The following is a 21,120-nucleotide window of genomic DNA, read 5'->3' on the forward strand; positions in this document are numbered from 1 at the left end:
CAATATAGCAGATCTATACATGAATCATCAATCTTTTCTTACGACAGATGTAACGTTGACTGTTCGTATCCAGGATATATAAGGCCATTTTGACCTATAAAACACGTGAGAAATTATCATCATTTTATAATCCTCTGTACCAATATAAATTCTACGTTTCCTGAATTCAATTAACCCGCTTACATATTCCCTAATTCCAAACACTTATATAGATTTTCTCCTTTGTTTCAGGTATCAAGCCCTAGAACTTCATTCCATGAGATGGGTACACTTCGAATGTGCGAAATTTGTGACGAGGAATTCAAGACCAATTCTGAATTGCGTAGGCATGTAAAAAGGAAACATCAATCAGAGAAATTGTCTTCGTTTGTGACCAGTGCAACACACGCTTTTGCACATTATAAAAGAAATATGAAGTATAAAAAATACATTGTTTTCTGAATACACGAGGTGCATACATATACCATGGCAGCCGTTTTATATATCCGTTTATGTACATTATGAAACGATTATTTTTACGTTATTATGCTTTGTTTCACAGAGATACTACTAATCTTTTACATTGCATTTTACACATGTTGATTTGTCATTTCATTGAACCAGAAGTGTTCTTAAGTTTTACTTTTTATTAAATATATTTCAATGTTATCGCGTTTGTATTGAACTGATAACAACTAGTGAAAGAGTAACCTCTCATCTGAGCAGCAAATATTGAAGAAGAAAAAACACCATGGACAAAACTGCTTTTCATTTAGGTTCATATTTCAGCTACAGGAGTGATATTGCGAATTTCTGAGAAAATATCTTTTTTATTTGCTTCATCAGTATATGCACTATAAGGTTGGATTCAATGTAATTACAAGAAACGAAAGGTTTTGAAATACAAAAATGCTGATATTTGCTACATTCCAACAAACCGACATATGCACTCAAGATTATTAGAATTAAAATGATAGGGAAATTTTTCAAAAGAAAATAAATCCCGCTTTAACAATCAAAACTGGTTCCAGCAGAAGCATACATATGAAAGGCACAAATGCATGTGGACAGATCATTAAGTATTGAAAACATGAACACCTCAACATCTTATATTATTGTCTTTATTGTCATTGAAAAGCTTTGTGAAATGTAAACCATCATGCCTGAAGAGATTATTATACATGTACGTCAAACCATACTCAGTTTTAATAATTCCATACAGATATCAAATGTTAAGTGGTTGGGAATCGAACATGGTCTACATGTATGCTTACTCCTCCTAGGCGCCTGATCCCACCTCTGGTGTGTCCAGGGGTCCGTGTTTGCCCAACTATCTATTTTGTATTGCTTGTAGGAGTTATGAGATTGATCACTGTTCGTTATCTTCACCTTGCACAATATAAATGTATTTGCTTCTGCAAAATGAAGACTTTCCAGCATGTTGATCTTCGAGAACAAGGCTCCTTCTAACGTGTGGCAGAACTTTAGATTTATGTGCGTGGTGAAATTCTCAAACACTTAAAGATTTTCGAGCTGGCTCTTCCGGCTTATTGATAGTTCCTTGCACCACGTGCTCTTTTAGGTTTGTCAAAACCATGGTTTTAGTAGGAGACATAAAATAGAACACACTTCATTCACTTGCAACTTTTAAGCTTAAGGAAGTCCGCTCCTGACTGGATCTGTAAGAAAAAAAATGCATGTATTTAAGAAAGGGTCCAATCCTGAACCAAAATCGAGGTCCAATCCGGCACGTTTATCGTAGAAACGACCATAGTCCAATCCTGCACATTAGCAAATGTTCAAGTCAAGATATTTATTTAACTAAGGCGATTTAAGGGACAAATAGCATACACTGGTTCAAGTTTTTATCAAACGATATGTGCAGAGTGTATTTTACCGAAATTAACTTTCTTAAAATGCATGAAAACATGATTAGAAACATCTTCGCCCGCTTCGAATTCTATCGAGGCAACATCGTCAACTTTGATCAATGAATTTAGAGTTGTACGTGTACATGAGTAAGAATTCCAACAACCAATCAATTTAATGATGCCTCCCTGGCCAGGCAGTATTTTAAATTCATAAATTCGTCGTCTAATAAGTCGGTAAAATGGAGAGTTTTAAGAGCCTACCTTTGTTTGGAACTGCCATCTTGTTTTGTCCAATCATGCACACGATCATGACAGTGAAATTAACACAAGCATATTTGAAGTTCAACCCACTTTGATAGTCAGCCCGCGGACTGACTGATAATCCAGATCAGGAGGTGGTTTAGTTCGTTCATGAAATAGTTTTAGTTTTGGATGAAACAAATAGGAAAGTATATTTGGTTCAAATACAATTTAAAAACAGTTCTTGAAATAAATGGCAAGTTTACTGAAATAGTTCAAAAGTAACACTAGTTTGCATATATAGACCTAATTTGTCCATAATCTTTGTATTTGATACACTATAGGTTTATTAACTATGAACTGTTCTATCTATCATCCTATATTCAATCACGTAAACTGTAATTTACTATGGTAAACATGTTCAGCTGAAAGTTTCTGACAGTTATTAAACCAGTTTTGGAACTAGCCTGTTTTACTTCAATGCAACAAATAAACGGTTTCAAACTGCGAAAATGTATTTGACTGACAAAAGTATCACAAGAAACCATGAAACGTGCTAATGTCGCCATATTGTTTATAATTGCATTTAGTCGTGTAACTAGATGACCTTAAGAATTGATTGTATTATCGCTTATATTAATCTTGCATTATCTTTATAGATTATATTATCCTTAATTTACAATGTATGTGAGTGATGCAGGACCGTGGAATCACACTGATCATATTTAGTCATTATAGTTGATGTAATTATGTATACATACATTGCAACCAATGTACTTCACGCAGTACATTTACCACTAAGTCAAACGAACCGCTGCATGAAGCACGTTTTCACATTACCCCTAATTTTATGGCTCAGAATTTTAGTCAAGCCCCGTATACTTCTCGGTATGAAGAACCCATGGAGGTAGATCACTATCGAGGTATTCAATGTTATAAATGTTGGAAAAAGGGACATAAAGCAAATAAATGCCCTACTAACCAATCCACAAAGTCTTAAAAAAACCCAACAACCTTTCAAAAATTCGAAAATAGTCAATTCAGTGACCCCAGATATGAACAAACATAACATTCAATGCTGGCGTTGTCACGAGTACGGTCACGTGAAAGCCAACTGTCAAACGAGAATTGGTCGAAGTCGTTGGCGAAATGACAAAATAAATCCAAATCCAAACAAAACTTCCGTCATAGATCTAATCAGGAAAAATAGGACAGTCCTCCTATAAGAAGCCGTTAGGAAGACGTAAGAATATACCTACTTATGAAATAAATCTTACAAATAATCTTATAATTCTTGTATTTTTAAGATAGGGAAAAATCGTTTTAGAGCTTTAATACATATTGGAGCTGCAGTGTCTTTAGTTAGCAAGAAAATTTGATAGTCTCCCCTTTCAACCCCGAATAAATAGGAAGAATATACATTTTCTGCAATCTCCAAATGGGAACTCTTTAACCTAAAAAAGTTCAGCAGAATTGACCTTTAGAATCAGTGGACTTGACATGACACAGAAAATTTACCTGACAGACGGACTCAATATTGATCTTGGCCTAATGCGTATAAATGGGAAAACCTGTACGAAACTCAAAGAGGATATACATATTTCCTCCATTGTAAGAACCACCAAGAAATTGACCATAAAACCCAAAAACTGTGACAGTGTGTAGAGGGAAAGTGAACAATAATTTCCCCATTGCACAAGTAGATTTTGTGGAAGTTCACAACATTGAAAATGAATGTCTACTGGATGACCCTTGCGTGTATATCAAAGACTCAGTGTGCGCCGTTAGACAATCTCGAAATATCCCAATTATTATAGTGAATCAATCAAACAGCCCTTACAAGATTCCCCGAGGTCACATTGTGGGTAGAGTGACCCAAATCGAAACTACTGAGATATAGTTCTTCAAGGTAAGGACGATTTTTCGATAGCCTACCTAGATGACATTTTGATATTTTCTGAAACAGCAGAGAAACATCTCGAATATATACAAAAAAGTGTTCGATCGTCTAAGAAAACACGGTCTAAAATTGAAACTCAACAAATGTAGTTTCTTCCAAGAACAAACAGAATATTTAGGCTTTATAATTAATGAAAAAGTAGTTAAACCAGATCCTAAGAAAGTAGCTGCAATTCGACAATTACCAGCACCAACTACTGTTAAAGAAATTAGAGGCTTTATTGGTATGCGTAGTTACTACAGACGTTTTTATTCCAAATTTCTCACAAATAGAACCTCTTATTGACTAAACTAGAAAACATGCTAAATTCAAGTAGTCAGAAACATGTCAGATAGCCTTTGACTACTAGAAAGAGAGTCTCATAGTAGTTCGCCTACTGACATATCCCGATATAAACAAACCTTATGTCTTATATACAGACGCTAGTGATGAGTGTGTCGGTGCTTGTCTCACCCAACAAACTGATGAAGGTGAAGAAAAACCCATCTATTATCTATCACACAAGTTCAGCAAAACAAAGAAGAAATGGCCTATAGTAGAGAAAAGAAGCTTATGCTATCCACTATGCTCTTCAAAAACTTGACCACTATATGCACAATGCAGAATTTGTGATAAGAACTGATCACAAACCTCTTAAGTACATTTTGGACTCTTCAATGCAGAATAAGAAGATACAGCTTTGGGCTCTGAGCATAGCGGGGTATAACTGTAATGTAGAATATACAGAAGGTAGATACAACTGTTGTGCTGATCTTATTTCTAGATTCACCACTAGTATTAAAGAAAATGAGCCAGAGGAAGAATCGAATGACGATGAGCCTGATTGCAAGGACAATCTTTTCAAAGTAAATATTATTTGCACTTTCAACAAAGAAATTGGCCGGATGTCAGGTCAAACAAAAAGATGGGTTAATTAAACCCTTCATAGATCTTCCCAAAGAAATTAACATACAAGAGGCTCAAAAGAATTATGTTCAGATTAGGGAATTAAGAAACAAATTAACCAAAGGCACAGCAACGGTAACAGAGGAAAAGAAATTCCTTGAATAAGAAGGTCTTATATATTTTTTTCGGATGGAGACTCGGAGTCTCCAGGGTCAAGACTATATGTTCCGAGGGAATTAGCGTCTTTGGTAGTCCAACAGTATCATGATGGAGTTGGTCATATGGGTGTAGATAAGAATATGATGCAATTAGATCCAAATACTACATGCCAAATTTGTACAAAAGGTTGCATACGTACGTATAAGGATGCGTAGTCTGCCAAACTCGGAGTAGTAAGAAAACTCAACCACCACTCCAAGAAACGGACATACCACCATTTCTTTTCGCTGAGGTAGGACTAGACTTATCAGGTCCATATTCAACAACTCTATCTGGGAACAAGTACATCATTTCAGTTATTGACATTTATTCTGGTTGGCCAGAAGCATTCCCAGTTCCTGACAAGTCCGCGGATAATATTGTCCATCTCATCTTAGAAGAAATATACCCCAGATATGGTTGTCCGCTACAAATTCTAACGGACAATGGAACAGAAAACATCAACAAAGCTGTAGGTGAAACCCTAAAAGAATTCAACATAGATCATATCACAACGTCATATTACAGCCCACAAGGAAATGGAAAGGTAGAAAGATTTCATCGCACTCTTCATGACGTTATGTCTAAGAAGATGGTGAATGATGCTCAAACATGGGACAGTAAACATCTGGCCTGTATGGACACACAACAGAACATAACACTCATAACAGGGTAGACTGGAAAAACGATGTAGTGTACTGTTACTTAGACTGGACCAGGATAAGAGTTCTTAAAACTTATTTACATAAGAATATCGTCTCACCACATTACCTTCAAGGGGGTTTACCTATATTTAACAGTCAGGTGAGGGTTCACAGTGAGCAGTTTTCAAGAATTAATAGATTCTTCGGATGCTTACTCCTCCTAGGCACCTGATCCCACCTCTGGTGTGTCCAGGGGTCCGTGTTTGCCCAACTATCTATTTTGTATTGCTTGTAGGAGTTATGAGATTGATCACTGTTCGTTATCTCCACCTTGCATTTAAATCAAACTTTAGCTGCTATACGATTTCACCCAAATGAGTCATCCAAGTTTTCACCATACTACCTACTGTACAATCGTGATGTCATGCTTCCATTGGATATTTTGTTGAAGCCAAGAAGACGATACAATGGAGAAGAATAACATAAGATCATCCTACAAGAACAACATAAAGCCTTCTTGTTGGTTCATCGGAATATGAAGATCTCCAAAAGGAAACAGAAAGAACAAGCCGACAAGAAAAGTGAAGACGTTCAATTACAAGTAGGAGATCCAGTATACTTAAAGAACAATAGAAGAAAAAATAAACTGGACAAGAAATAGCTACCTTACTACAGAATTATAAAACAGACAGGACCAGTCAGTTTTGTTGTGAAATATCAATTAACAGGAACGACTACCAAGTGTTATGTATGGCAATTGAGACTGGATGATCTGACGCAGTGGCCGACCCATATCAGCAATGAATCAGAACGACCGATGAGAAAAACAAATAACGTTGTGCCACCAACAGACGAGGGGTCGTCAGAGGAAAAAGAATTCATTGAACCTCTTTGACATGAAATATGCTATAAACAGAAAGAAAGAGAATTCCAAAGATGAAGAAGTTATACCATTGACCGAATTATAGAGACGATTACATGCAAAGAAGATTATGGATAAAAAATCTACAAAAACTAACTCCAATAGTAACGAGCCGGACGATTACTATGAATCAGATAGTAAGAGACGAGAGTTTCCAGTTGCAGACGAACAGTCTCCAAAACAAGAACCCCTAGATGAAGATATGGAATTAGATGTGGTAGCATCAGTAGGTCGAGGCTTCAGTAAAAATGATACCCCAATTCCTTTGCCCCGGTTGGCTAGAGAACAACCTATCCCAGCACCTAGAAAAACAAGGATAAACGAAAAAGAGAAACTAGCGGAGTTTCTGGCGTCTATGGCCAAACTATTATCATAATTAGTTTTAGATTTAGATGAGTGATGAAAGGAGAATGTAGAATTTTAAAAAAGCTTGGATGAAATATGTAAATTCCATCTAAGTATTTCACTAATGGTGGCATTATTTTTTACAGATGGAACACCAGTATGAAGAAGATCTAGCCGAACTAATAAATCTGGAAATGCCCGATAAAGATAATATAATAGTTGGGTGGCGAGAAGGAAATATCGTTAGATATTTTCAGGTCAAAACAGACGTATAAATATTCATGTAGACTGTGAGCATAATTGCACGAGAGTCATCTTGCATGGAGATTGTTACGAGCAGTTTACGTGTTCTTGCGACCAGTTTACGATACTTACGGATTGTTACAAGTTATTTACGGAAAATGAAATCTGTGGACAATCGTGAATTTTTTTTGACATGTCAAAAAATTTGCCCCTACTTTCACAAATCCTTACGAGTGTGTGCGAGTTGTGACGAGTTATTAACGGATACCGGCGAGTGACTTGCGATTGACCACGAGTCGGAGATCCGTAAGGACTCGTAAGAAAAAGGTGGTATAAAGCACAACATGTGGACATTGCATATGGAAACAAGATTTTCGCTATCAGTAGAAGACAATATTCTCTTTTTTTCAAATATAGATTTAAAAGTTGCAGAGAATTTTCAGTAAAATTGGCAATTAACCGTAGTGGATACTCACGAAAACTGTGAGCCTCTGCTGAAATAAACTAGGACCCCTTGCTTATTGTCCCCCATCTCTCACTCTAATCTACCAACAACTACAGTAGTCATGCATATTGCTTCGTTTATAAAATAAATAGCCCCAAAAGCATAGTTGTTCCTTTTAAACTTAATGTAGCTTTGAGGAAGGACATCATAATATAAGCTGGAATAATTGCATATACTATTAAATCATTTTCTTTGTGTTTGACAAAATACTGTTTTAGTTTTAACTCCAGTTAATTTAAACCTGATACAATTTTCTTATACTGTATAGATTTTTTATTCCAATTCTGTTAAGGATTGAAAATACTCAAGATTACTGTATGTAAACACCATTGATACCTGATACAAAAGTTACAGAATGGGTACAATACAAGATAAAATCGAATGAAAAAAGAAAGTAAGAAATATATGTAACCCATAGCCTTAACTGAGTATATGTTGCTGCAGTCTTGAGGTCAGGTTTCACAGAGTACACTTGGTTACAGATGCCATCATGGTTACAACTCTAAACGGATACAGGCCGATTTGTAATTGGAAATTAAGACATGATGACCTGTTCTTGAAAAGTAGATCTATACACTGTAGTTTGAATTTAAAGTTTGTCAAAACACTGCTATTAAAGATAGCATACATAGAAAATAGTATAAAATGTCATATTTGTGTAGTTATAAATTTACCATCACAGTGAGAGCATATTGGCAACTGAGCTCAGTATAAAGACTGAGAAAAGATTTGTTGTGAAAAGGGCTTAGTGTAGTTGTGTGTTATAAAATTCAAAAATATTTAACCTCTTGTGAGTTAACTCAGAATTAGGTTATGATTATAATATAATGACATTTACAAATGTTTTATAAAATTAAAAAACAACGTAATTTTAGAATCAATTGTAATTTGATTGTTCGGCAACAAGAGGTCATAATCAAAAGTAGTAACAACTACAGGTAATTGAAGGTATGCTCATGTTGCCGTCTAGGGCCTATATTTGAAACAAATTTCTATAAACATTATTTTCATTCTTATTTCCTAATCAATCCTCAGATATTCTCATAAGAACATGATTTGAAACAACAACATTGAAATAATTGTTTATTGTTTCAGTGTAACTGTAATCCCATTATGTCGGCAATTTTCATAGCCCGAATTTCCTCTGATGCATTGAGTAACAAAATATCTCTGCTGTATTTTAACACAAACAAAATAAATATTTATGCATTTTGTTACTTTACGTGAATTACACCTATCAACAGTTCGGGTGCGCGACATATGGAAACTCCCAAACCGTCGTGCACCTCTTTTTAAAATAATTTCAATAATCAACACCCGAACTGTCGTGAACAAACTCCCGAACCGTCGTAACCGAAGTCCCGAACCGTCGTTATCAAACTCCCGAAACGTCGCGGGCCCGAACTGTCGGTAATTCATATGCATGATGTCAGATGGATCAGCTAACGTTGATTCATTACCCGTTATTGACGACCTCGATTCGAATATAAACAAAAATAACGACAACGATGAAAACGTTGATGAAGGTAATAGACAATTACCGGACCTCGCCAACATTGAACGTTAATTCTGGTGCTTCCATCGGAGAGTTGTAAATAATCGTGAAAATTAACTCAAATTAAAGTTTCGAGCACGCTTTGCATATATATATCTCAAATTGCTAAAGGTACTCATGTTTTTGAATGCTCATAGAATGACTTTTACAAATTGACCGTTTAATCATTGTACTATCCATACCTCTTTTGACAGCAAATACGAGATTTGAATTGTTTAAAATTCACAACCTACCCGTGCCAAATTTGAAAACAAACCAAACTGTTCTTTTAGCGAACTTTGATTTAGATCTCGCTGCTCTTGCTATTGACGATGTCAATGACACATACACGGCGCTGTCTAGTGTCGAACTGCAGAATTGTGAGAGACAGCATGGTAATTTATGTCCCATCGAAAAACCATTTTACCCCGTTGCTACTTCAAACGCCTTCGTCGTAAAATTATTCCAAAACTTTGGGAAAGGAATTGAAAAATTCTGTTCTATTTCTGTAGAAACTAGTTCAGTTGACCCAGACGCAAGAAATCTGCGTAAAGGAAAATGGCTCATCATGTCATCTATCACTAAGTATTAATGTAAAATGTGGACAAAAAGTTTCGAGTAAAACCATCAATCCACCCATTGACATACTGACCCTAGATTTGGGTTGCTCGTTACGTTTGCCTCTATTATTATAATAAGGAAACTTATTATAATAAGACAAACAGCTTTCAGGATTTCTTAAACGAACTTCAAACCAATTCATTATGGGAACAGTTAAATCAACGATTTCCTCAAATAACCAAGTATGAAATTCCCCCGAAATTGAAAAACATAAATGAATTTCCAATAGATACACTTTTGGCGGAATTGCCAGAGGAACAATTAGTATCTATGAAAACCTCGCCTTGGATAGGAACCCCTTGGTTCTATGTAACCATCATTTCAGTAAGTTTATTTCTTTTGATGATCATTTTCAAGTTACTGAAAAATAGGGATAAAATTAAGAAAAGGTTAAATAAATTCGAGTGTCTAAGATGCAACAAGTCAAAGGGGAAAAAGAAAGGGGGAGGCGTTCCACCTGAAAGAAAGGATCCAACAAAAATCGAATGGATCCCCTTAGAGACATTCCATGGATAGAATCCGAAGAGTTCCATCTCCAGCACGAAAGGCAATACAAAGAGAAACTCACTACAACCTAGCAAGAAAGTTACGTTCAAAAGCGTTAACCGTAATAAGACTTACCGCCCAGATTATGCGTTATCACAAAGATATCTGCAAGAACGAAAAGAACTCTCGGCAACGAAGTCAAGCAACATGAAAGATGATAAGCGTCTTGGCAGGTGCAACCTACCCGTCCGCGCCACCAATGAACTTGTATCCGAACATAGACCAATATATACCGGTGATGTATGATTTCTAAATGGATGTATTTAACTGTGAATTTATATTGTGAATATTTGTGTAAGGAATGATAACGACTATCCGTGGAATGATTCTAAGTACTTCAAGGAAGATCGAATGATCCTGGCCGTTCGTGATATATTGGAACATTGTCGCTCTAGAACATTATTAACCATATGTGTTTTGATATTAACACTGCCGCCTTCTGTATCCTGAACATTTCGTTTTATCCAAGTGACTTTATTGGATCTTGATCACGTTTCAAGAACATTATAAACATTGACTTTATACTGGTGAACCAAATCTTGGTCACATCTTGTTGAGAAACAACATTCTGTTGATAAGTGAACACATAATTGATATATATGTATGCTAATGTCCTGATCACAACTTATTCAAGGATATTATGTTGATGCATTGACATCCTGATCATGCAAGTGACTATGCCATCCTGATCACTGATTTGAATATTATTCATCTTAGTCACTGGTTGATTCCCGGAACCGACGGAGATGGAATAAAGTCGTTTTGAGAAATATGTAATTTACCATTACCTCTTAAAATAGACGTGTTAACTGGTGTGTCGCCGGTCGGTATCGTCTCAAGTTAGAGGATTGAGCAAATGTCATTTCCCCTGTCGGGCGCCTGATGGAAGAAATCTTTGGTAAAAGTCTTAAAGAAATAATCCGGCTACAGTCGTACACCGACTGAACAACGATGGGAGGTGCTTTGTATGGATTGATGAACAAGTTTTGTTAGTGGTAAACCAGTTTTAGCTCAAATCCAGAATGGTTAAATCATAGAAGGAGTTCGTGTCTACGGCATCCAAGTCACATAATCCAAGCAAGCAATCCAAAAGTTTATTTATCTAGCAGATACAAAAATATAACTGTCTTATTGCATTCAACACGAAGGACAGTTTTAAAATATAGGTAATAAAAATTACAAGAGTCGCCAGCTTTACTACAAAGTGTAATTCGAAGAATAAATTGAATTCCGTATCACAGGTCGAACACCCAGTACATGTCTGTTTTAATTTTGAATTTATGCTTAATTATGCATTACTCTTAGTGTAAAGATAGATTGAATAAGGCAAACTTTTCAATGACCAAGATCTGGCAAATAATTTTCTTATCGGGTATGTGCCATTTGTATAATGTGCATGAAGAACAATCAAGACATTTTAGCTGAATTCTTGTCAAATCCTAATGATATGAAAATTTATTTAAAATCATTTTTTTTTAAATGCATAAAAGAATTTTTATTTGGTTTAAATATTGAATGCAAAGATAAATCATTAATGTTCGGGGGCTTATTTCTACTGAGGCCCTTCATCTGGTTTTACACAGATCAATATATAGGGCTCACGGCAGGTGTCACCGGTCGCCAGGGGATGCTTAAAGATTCGAAAGTAGACTGGACCGTTACAGAGAATAATTCCAATAGCATTGTATTTGAATTAATTCATAATTGATTTCCTTGTGTGAAAGAACCGAATGTTCTTCCTTTCTGCTTTTACATTCTGAATGGAACGACTTTCAAATTAGGATATTTGTAGGGCTCATGGCGGGTGTGAGCGATCGACAGGGGATGCTTACTCCTCCTAGCCACCTGATCCTAACTCTGGTATATTCATGGGCCCGTGTTTGCCCAACTTTCAATTTTGCATTCCTTATAGGAGTTAGGAGGTTGATCACTGTTATCTTGACCTTTTCTTTTGAAGACGTCATTTATTCACAATTCACTGGCAAACTTAATTACAATGCAAATCATGCATGTATGGAAGGAAAACGAAGAGAGTCTATGAATTGAGCTTGAGCCGTAAAGAAAAAAGAAACGAATAGTTATTACATAAAAGTAGATAATATGAAAATAGCCGGAATAAGAGACTTAAAATTACAACAAGTGGGAAACATTATGAAGAAATACAATAGGGAAAGCAATAAAACTGGTAATAAAACACTTTTGGAAATACTTTGATCTGTTTAGTGAGGTGTGTGGTTATGTATCGTTTCTATGTTCGCAGAGTCGGTTGCTTAACCCAAGCTTTATAGAAATGTATGACAAAGAACTTCTCAATCATGTGTTTAAATGTATTGTTAGTGAAATAAACAAATAAAGTGTGTGTGAATAATGTTTTCGGGATCTACTGGTTTATACGACTAATATTTATAGATTCTTTTGTGAAAAGTGAAGCTAACGAACAGTGATCAATCTCATAACTCCTACAAGCAATACAAAATAGATAGTTGGGCAAACACAGACCCCTGGACACACCAGAGATGGGATCAGGTGGCTAGGAGGAGTAAGCATCCCCTGTCGACCGGTCACACTCGCCGTGAGCCCTATATGCTGGTAAGGTAAACGGAGTTATCCGTAGTCAAAATCAGTGTGCCAAGAATGGTTCAACAATCGGTATGAAACACGTCAGACAGCATTTGACCCAATAGTACTTTGTATTGACGAACTAGATCGTTATAACGACCATAGAATTTGCGAAATGCTGACTTCAATCAAGACCGTTAAAACCCCTGTACCATCAAATTGTTTGTCAGTAGCTTACCTCGATTTAAAAAATGACTATACGCAGAACAAACTCTTGCATATTGAATCAGTTGAGATCTATAAACACCGTATGCAGGTGATAATGGAATATTGATACATAAGTATAGGAAGTTGACGATGGAGAAGCTGAACTCATCCCGTTTGTCATACAGTTGATTTGTCAGTTTGCCGTTAATGTCTACTTTCAATAAAATATCTAAGTATGAAGCAGAAGTGGACGACTCTGTGGTGTCCTTTATTTCGAGGTCACAGGAATATATCAAATCGACATATATGAATGAAAGTTATTATTGTTAATAGACAAAACGTCGCCGATATATCTAAATGTCGAATTGAAGGCCACAGCGAGAGATTTTTTATTCTCGCGTAGAAGTTTTTGAATAAATTCTGCTTCATATGAATATAGAAACAGGTCAGCTAACAAAGGAGCACAATTCGTGCCCATTGGGATTCCAACAGACTGTTGTAAGACCGGATCACCAAATACCACGAAGATATTGTCAATGAGGAACTCTAGCATATTTTTTATTTCAACTTCAGAGTACTTGTGCGTGGAATCAGAATGGTGTTTAACAAAGTAAGTTTTTGAATGACTGATCACTAGATATGAATATTTCCGTTTTCCATTTTTGTTGAAGAAGCAGCTGTCTATGATGTCAAAAAGTCTAGTCTTTAATTTGTCGTGAGGAATGGTCGTGTATAGTGTTGAAAAGGTTTTAATGCTATTGAGCATCAAATACAAGCTTTCACTGGATCGAATGCTGTCTGGCGTGCATCATACCTATTGTTAGGTCGTTCTTTACATTTTGATTTTGACTACGGATTACTCCGTATACCTTATCAAGATATAGGGCTCCTGGTGGGTATGACCAGTCAACAGGGGATGATTACTCCTCCTAGGCACCTGATCCCACCTCTGATATGTTCATGATTCCGTGTTTGCCCTTCTCTTAATGTTGTATTTTTTGATATTGTCATCTTCACTTGTTAATTCAATCCATGATTATCGTTTTCATTTTGTTACTATGATATGTCCGAAATTAAAATGGTACTAACTATGCCATGGAATATCTATGCTATGAAATATGTAAATCTGATATAAATGTAGGTTTTACACTAGAGTTATTTAAGTGGGAAAAATTGTACGAAACCTAATTTTCCGAGTACATCTCATTGACATATCGGAACAGGGTGATTGTAAGTGGATACAATATGACATAAAACACGATACATAAGAAATATTATGGCATTCATTCAGGGTTTGCGTGTGTAGTGAAATTCACTCAGATTTGGATATTTTTGTCTTGTCGGGATAAATCCAACCACTTTAGAATTAGATATAATTATTATTGCATGTACCTTATACATTTTTCATCGAGAGATCCGAGAGTCAAGCGCATTTGATGACAGAATTTAACTACAATGACATATAATTTTATCAGAAGTCTTTAATTACCACCTTTGAAACTTGTTAATTGTAAGTATATTAACAAGTACACACTTTACTAATGAATCATAAGACTTTACAAAAACATCACGATATACTCAATTTATTGATCTGCATATGTCTACATTAGGTGAAAATAATAATGTCTCGGTCTAAAACTAGTTTGCTTTTTACGATTCCTATTTCTTCTGTATTGTAACTAAAGTAAGTGTTATGTCAAAGAATTTCCTTTGTCAGATATTTTATAATCACAAACGTTATACTGCATAGAGATTTTATTATACTGCATATATATAGCCCATCTGAACCAAAATCGTCCAACCTGTTCTTGCTTTTCTTCTTTCACCTACAGTAGAGCTGCATATGTCATTACTGATGCTGTAAATGTAGTTGAAAAGGACAATTTGCAATTACTCGTTTTAAAAGTTTCAAAATTCAGGAAATCCCGATTTCTCAATTACCGAAAGATATTCATCTTTTTTGGGATTTCGTTGAAGTTTATCTCAGACGATGGGATAAACATGAATAGAAAGATCTTGACATCGTCGGAATGGATAAAGAGTATTAAAGGAATATCAAATCCCGTATTAAACACATGAAGACAAAAATATCATTCATCCTTTTGTGCTTAGTAAATGAGAAAAGACGAAATATCCAGATATATTACTGGTTCCAGCTGGTAAAGGATGAATTGTAGAGGAATATGGTTTTAATTACACATTTGGTAATCTAACTTATACGTAAACGTTTCCTTTGAAAAGTCAGGTTTCATTTTTAAACAAATTTAATATCCCAGTCAATGGGACAAATAAAAATGAGTAACTGTACCACCACTGTATTGCAAAAGCTTACAAAATCCATTCCAAAGAAATATACATTGCAGGACCCAGTAAATGTTCTATCAAGCCCCTATCTATACTTCTCACCAAAATATTAACTGTTGTGAAGGAGAAACGACAGCCGTATTCCGCCACATGTACAAGAAAGGTTGGGTTTTTTTTATCAAGTGAGTTTTCTCAAAAATTCAAAAGAACTTTTAGTTTTAAAATTACAAAATGTTTCCAAAATCAAAAGCATCAAGACGCATGATTTTTCAACACAACACATACCATTCCTCGCCATCAATTAAATACTAGGTGGGTTTTTTGTTTTACGTTTTAGACAGTTGCTTCTTCAATAAAATAGAACTGCATATAGGAAATATTCATATCTTGTGATCAGTCATTAGAAAATTGCTTTGTTTAACATCATTAATATCCTACGCATGAGTAACCTGAAGTTTTTATCAAAAAGATGCTGGAGATCCTCATCGAAAATATTGACGTGGTCTTTGGAGATTAGGTCTTTCAAGCAATTCCCATGGACACGAATCCTGCTCCTTTATCCTCTATCCTGTTATTGTATTGTTATGAGGCAGAATATATCCAAAAGCTTCTATATGCAGAGAAACCTCCTGCTAAACACTTCAATTCGATATTTAGATACATCTACAACGTATCTATGAACAATATTCACTTTCATTCATATTTCGATTCGATATATCCAGTGAAATCAAGATGAAAGACATTAGGGTGTCTTCCACATTTGCTTCACATTTTAATGACTAACTAACAACGCAGCTTTATGACAAATGGGAGGACTTCAACTTTTTGGTCATCAGCTTTCCATATTCATGAGCAATCTACCAATAATGCCTGAATATGATGTTTCTCAACTTATTCCATTTGAGAAAGAGCATGCACTGTGTATGACCAATTTTAAAACCAAGACACGTTACCGTCAAGTAAGTGGATGTTGTAGGGATTTCAACAACCTCGTTCAAAGCCAGCAGTTGGTAAATTTCTTGGTCGTTATAATATCGTCTTTGCAAATCCAACCCCTCATTAAGTTTCATACGAATTAATAGGCCGTTCTTTACTTATCTTGACTACGTATTCCTCCGTTTACTTGAAGAAGACAAATGGCTCACAGTGGGTGTGCCCTACTTTCAATTTTGACTTCTTTATAGAATTTGTGAGATTGATCCATGTTCGGTATATCCCTTTTTCATACTATGTAGTTCATAATTTTACTCAGGCAATTTTGAAAACTTCACAATTTCTTCTAACTGAGACCTTATAATATATATTGCTTCTTGATGAATCTTTTTGATAAATCTATTTTAGAATTCAAAAAGTCCTTTCAAGTTTGAGGTCATTCACACTTGACATGAGAATCACAGGGAAGCAAACAACGTAAGTAATTGAGTATATTCTCTTTCACGTTCATAGGAACATTTATAGCACATAAAATGATTAGATTTAAGGAATGGTAGGTAAAGCGTTTGCTTCGTAACCTGGTGGTCGTGCAATGGCCTAAACTTAAGATGTAAGCATTGGTAGCGATCGCTCCTTCGCCAAAGGCTCAGCATTTAAAAGTGAGAATCATGGGTCTTTAGGAGATGACCTTAAAAACGGAGGTCGCGCAAGGCGTTGGCACATTGTTACGGCTTTGAGCGCTAATCATTGGTCCAATTTTCTAAAAACCTCACCTACAGCTGGTGACGTCTCAATATGAATGAAAATTTCTCGAAGGGACGCATAACAAACAAACGAAAATCATTCCTTAAATAGATAACTAGAGAGATTTTGAAATGAGAGAAAGATAACATGATATTTCATATTCATATAAATGATACATTTGTTGAATAATAGCTAAAAATAAAACGCTAAGACTTAAACCACTTTATTGATGAAGTTCATTACAAAAACTACCCAATATACGGTTATTTTGAATAATTGAATCATCTTTTTTCTTAGAAGAGAATTGTAAGATATATATATATATATATATATATATATATATATATATATATATATATATATATATATCCCTTATATTCATGTGTAATATATTTTGTAACCCACCCTGAACTTAGTGGGCATGGCCAAAAACAATCTGAAATCTGGACTAAATATCAAACCTTATGATAATTTTTTTTAAAAAGTGCAATAAATTCTTGTATAAAAACATATTTCATCTGAGATGGAAATTGATCTTGAATTCACATTAAATCATGCTGATTTTCATAAGGATTTTTCACTTAAAGTGAATCTAGAGAATTTTACTACTTATTCTTATTTTAAACTTTGAACCCCTGTTTGTTCCCCCGTCATAGTACTTTGGCTCATGGTTTGCCCAACTATATATTTTGTATTGCTTATAGGAGTTATGACATTGATCACTGTTCGTTATCTTCACCTTTCTTGAGAACGCTTTTCAAGTTTTGACTTTTCTAGTTTTTGCGATAAAGGTTCTGATACACACAGCCCTATTGTACTTTTTGTTATTTATTATTCTATAGGTAGAGGCATTGGTCTTTTTCTGAACAAACTTGAACTTACTTTACTTAAAGCTGCTTTGTGTCAAGTTTGGTTGAGATTGTTTCATTGGCTCTTGAGAAGAGATTAATTATGTGAGAGTTATCAACAACAACGCCGACGACGGACAAATTTTAAGGAGTTACTCTACATCGTCATAATGGCTGCCTTCCTTTTAAAACATGGATGAAAATATAAATATCAGCAATAGTTGACCATTTCATTGATCATTGTATCCACTTTTCATCCATATCAAATTTCTCTGGTGTAGTATTCCTCCTTAAATTCAGAAAACCTTACTTCGGTTCAAGTGATATGTTGTGTTCGTTTGATATACGTCCCCTCAATAAAGTTTATAGTAATAAAAGCTTTCAAAACACACACCCTAATGTATTTTTATTTGAACAATCTTGATTTTTCCTTTACCCAAAGCTGCTTTGTGCGAAGTTTGATTGAAATTGATTCATTATTTCCTGAAAAGAGATAAATTATGGGGGAGTTATCTACAACGCCCACGACAGAGGAGGGGCAATATTTTTAAAATCAGAAAACTTCACTTCGGCTCAAGAGAAATATTACGTTTGTTTGCTTTACGTCCCTTCGAGAAAAAACCCCCACATCACTCATATTGAGAAACCGCTGTAGGTGAAGTATCACAAATTCAGACACACAGGACCGTGACGCTGAAGCTTATTTAACGTGCCAGTTTAGATACGGGATCTCTGGGTTTTTTTAAGGTATTATCCTAAAGACTCGCGACCCTTGTAGTATAATATAATCCAGAAACTTAAACCCTCTTGTATAATCGATATTCCGTACTATGTCATAGGCCTTTGCGTTCTGTGTACTTTAGTATCTAGATGTGTAGTTTAATAAGTGGAGTAAACACGTGCTTTGGAGTTTCAGCTACTTCTCAATGTTTATTATTGTGGCCTCCACAACATACACTGTACAACTCTAGTGACGATGGTTCTCAATGTAGTTTAACACTACAACAACGAACCTTGTACGTCGAGGTTAGTAAGATTAGTGGTTTTGAAGGTGGCATAGAAACGTAGAAAGCTAAAGTTGAACGCCTTTAACAGCATTTTCTAGCAAATGAAGTAACAATTGAAAGAAAATTAGTAGCTTTACTCAGTTTAATAGGCCAAAGGCTTATGCATTACCAAAGACTTTAGTAGCCGAAGACAAACAGTCTAAGAAAACATTTGAAGTGCTGATTGAACATCTCAATAAACATTTGAATCCTAAACCTTCGTAATCGCACAACGTTTCTGGTTCCACACGAAAGAAGGCGGTGAACCTATTCTGCAGTACATAGCTGAGCTGTACAATCTTGTTATAAAATTTTGGTGATCAGCTTGTTGATACACACCATGGCAGATTGTGTGGTCTACGTGATGAAAAACAAACTTTCATGGAAGGATCAACTGAACCTTGATAAAGCCGTAAAGACTACAGTAGCTATTGAAAGATATATGAAGAATGCAATCGAATTGCAGGGACAACGTGACCAACAACAAGTCAACAACGTACATATCAAATCATTCACCCCTTAGAGACAGACCAAATAAAGAACTGTGCCTTCACAGACTTGTTTACGGTTCCACAAATGGGACCATAAAACGGGGCGAAACTATTCTGCAGTATATAGCTGAGCTGTGTAATCTTGTTATCCATTGTGGTCCTATTCTGGACACACTATGAGGTTCATTGGTAAGCTGAAAACCACAGAGGTGATCAATTGACAAGAGGCCGAGTTGGATTTCCAAAGAAGTTGCTAGGAGTTAGATTCTTTAAGGTTCTTACAAAGAATTAACATAACATAATTTACCTCATCACCCTTTTGGAAGAACTTTACATAATCTAGCCCATCTTTTCTTTATGAGAAGCTCACAAAGTCTAATTGTTACCATTTCGTTATTAAATCGGAAGAGAATCTTACTCACAATGAAAATTTACCTATAATCTGCCAAAGCACGTGACATTGAGACTTAGTAGAGCGTCACGCCTCTTTCGGTTGTTTCCCATATCCAGGTGTGTGGCTCTTCTAGTTAGAGAATACTATTGGTTTAACACATGTTGGTGATTATGTGTATCATTAACTTCATAACAAACACCCAATAGTTAACGCGTTTCAATTAAGATAAATTAACTGGTAACTGCATAAATACCACTGATTCACAGCATTGAAATCAAATTTTATTCTCAAGTTTGTCTATTACAATCTCGTACAAAAGCAGGATAGAAAAATGGCGATCGTTCTCCCAAGACAACGCAACATTCCAGAGCTTGGTATCAGCTGTGACAATGACTTCACAAGTTTTGTGACGGCTCTCAGGTCACGAATATCGGAGGATGAAGAAATCAACAGTTTCAGTGAGAAATATGGACAAGGCTCATATCGAAGAAAAGAAAAATCTATCCAGATAAGTTACCTTAACTTGCGGAATTGATATCGGAAATCCGTTTTCAGGACTGAAATGTTGGTGAGACCATTGACTGAATGTTCCATAATTCTTTCTTTGATGCAGTTACTTTCCATTCTTTGAGAAGAACTTAACTAAAGACTTAAAAGGACATGCAGAAAACACCAGAGTTACCGTTTCTAAAAAAAGAACGAGGACCAATGTATTGATAATTGTTAAACTGTTCAAAACTATTTCATTCAGGTCATGTGTAGATGTTCAATGATGGCGTGTAATAGGTTGCAGTATCATGTTTGTAACTCTTGATTTTTATTCAATATTCTTGTTATTCATATGCAAAAATCTTGATTCATGATATTCGATAATCTTGATATCTATATGCGAAAATGTTAATTTATATGCGATAAATTTGAATATATTTTGGATACCTTATTATTTATGTTCGATAATCTTATTTATATTAGACAAATCTTGATTTATATTCAATAGTCTTGTTATTTATATTAGATAAATCTTGATTTATATTCAGTAATCTTGTTATTTATATTAGACAAATCTTTATTTATATTTGATAATCTTGTTACATACACTGT

At 35.3% G+C, this 21,120-nt stretch overlaps 1 long non-coding RNA gene across 1 annotated transcript; it reads left to right on the top strand.

Annotated features, from left to right (window-relative positions):
- Positions 1 to 622, top strand: LOC130046672 (uncharacterized). The gene is made up of 2 exons (XR_008795666.1): positions 1 to 105; positions 232 to 622. It is a non-coding gene; the product is annotated as an uncharacterized LOC130046672 (long non-coding RNA).
- Positions 623 to 21,120: the final 20,498 nt, after the last annotated feature.

The sequence above is a fragment of the Ostrea edulis genome, chromosome 5 (assembly GCF_947568905.1).
Source record: "Ostrea edulis chromosome 5, xbOstEdul1.1, whole genome shotgun sequence".
Lineage (NCBI taxonomy): Eukaryota > Metazoa > Mollusca > Bivalvia > Ostreida > Ostreidae > Ostrea > Ostrea edulis.